This window comes from Rattus norvegicus, chromosome Y (assembly GCF_036323735.1).
Source record: "Rattus norvegicus strain BN/NHsdMcwi chromosome Y, GRCr8, whole genome shotgun sequence".
NCBI classification, from domain to species: Eukaryota; Metazoa; Chordata; class Mammalia; order Rodentia; family Muridae; genus Rattus; species Rattus norvegicus.
The window spans coordinates 35,774,347-35,776,273 of NC_086040.1; the positions used below are offsets into that span (position 1 = coordinate 35,774,347).

General features: G+C 39.0%; 1 pseudogene; it reads left to right on the forward strand.

Annotated features, from left to right (window-relative positions):
* The first annotated feature begins 1,037 nt into the window (after nt 1–1,037).
* LOC134484350 (glutaredoxin-1-like) lies at nt 1,038–1,414 on the forward strand (annotated as a pseudogene).
* Nucleotides 1,415–1,927: the final 513 nt, after the last annotated feature.

Here is a 1,927-nt window from a genome sequence, read left to right on the forward strand (position 1 = left end):
TAAAAAGTGTTTCTTTCAGATCAGTGAATGATTTTTGTAAAACAACTCATGGAATGAACTTTTGAGACCAACCATCAGCCTGAGAATTAATGTGTGAAAGAAGAAATTCTGTGTCTTTCCAGACTGTTGCTTTCAAAGCAACAGCCAAAAGTGTCCATCCTATGAATGATACATAGATATATACACATTATAGCAGGATGGATACTGAGTTTCTTCAGGTTCATGAATGAGGTATTCAGCAGTTGACCTGGCTCAGAAATTAAGGAAATTTGTGCCAACTCTTGAGACCTGAGTTCCTTCCCCATGAGCCCCATGATTGAAGAAAAGAACAAACTTCAGACAACTTGTCTCAGATTTTTTGTAGTTGTGGTTTCCTGTTCTTGATCCACAGAAGGAAGGAAATCTAGTTTTCCAATTCTTGTTTATCCTATAATAATTCTTTCCAATGCACTCATGCAAATATATTACTGTGGATTTCATTGATAGGTTACTGTTGCTATTTGAATTCTGTTGCCAAGAACTCTAGGAAATAAGAAGCACTGTATCAAAGCATCATATGAAAATCATGCTAAGGGAATGTGGCCATTGGTAATTTGTAACTGAGCTGAAACACTGACTAGACACAAACTGCTGTAAAAGGTCTTCTCTAGATTCCTGGTGTAGAAGCCGCTGTTCCCTAACAGAGAGTAGAGGATGAATCTCTTTGTACAGAGAAAAGGGATTTATCACAATGATCACAGGCTGTGGTCCATATAATTTAACAATGGATGGATATTTGTAAAGTCCAAGAATCCAGTAGTTGATCAGTCCACAAGCCTGGATGTCTCATCTGTTCATTATTATATGATTAAATCCTCAGTAAGCAGGTTCTATGGTATGTGAGGGTTTGGTAGCAATGTGAGTGCAAGCTAGAAAAAGTAAAAGTTTCTTTCTTCCATGTTTTCTATAGGCTTCAATTATAATGCATTTTTCAGAATACATTGAGATTACCATTTATCAATAGAACGTTCCTTTCAGGGAAACTGCAGCCTCACAACATGGCTCAGGAGTATGGGAACTGCAAGACCCAGTCTGGGAAGATGTTCCTATTCTTCGAGCCCACCTACCAGTATTGCAAAAATACCCAAGAAATTCTCAATCAACTCCCTTTGAAACATGGTGTACTGGGATTTGTAGACATCACAGCCACTAACAATACCAACTCGATTCAAGATTACTTATAACAGCTCACTGGAGTGAAAATAGTTCCTAGGTCTTTAAGCTAATCAAAGATTTCATAGGCATACTCAGTGAACTAGTCTCCCTCCATCAGAATGGGGAGCTGATGACGTGGCTGAAGCAGATTGGAGCTCTGCTGTTATGAAAAGGATGGCAGTAAATCCCATGTTGACAGCTGTCATCCAGGCATGCTGAAGGCCAGTGCACCTGAGAGTTTATGTGCATCATGGAGGAGGACAGTACTTTTTGTGACTTGGATTTTTCAAAAATTGACTTTTATTCTATTCCTCAGTGCTGTTTGCATGGAACCATGGGGTAGGAAAACTTAACATCACACAGGATTGATTCTCCATACATTATGTGCTCACATGTCTCTACCTCTAAGCCCATGTTCAACAATCCAGTGCATCTATATCTCCAGTGAATCAATTACCGTTTTTCTACCATGCTTTTCTGCTGAAGTCATTTTGCAGAAGTCCACTTTCTAGTGACTATTAAAACAATGGATATTCTGAAGTTGTGTATGATCCACACACAGGCCTTTCCCACTTCAGCATTTCCAACTTTCAAATGGTGTTCTCAACCTTTCCCTCCACAAGCACAAAAGTCCGCAGTTGTATGAGGATGCTGTTTGAAAAATCAGATGAAGAGTTTTTCCATAGTTGTTCCTCACTGTAGCAATATTAATGTAGATGGAAGAGCATATGAT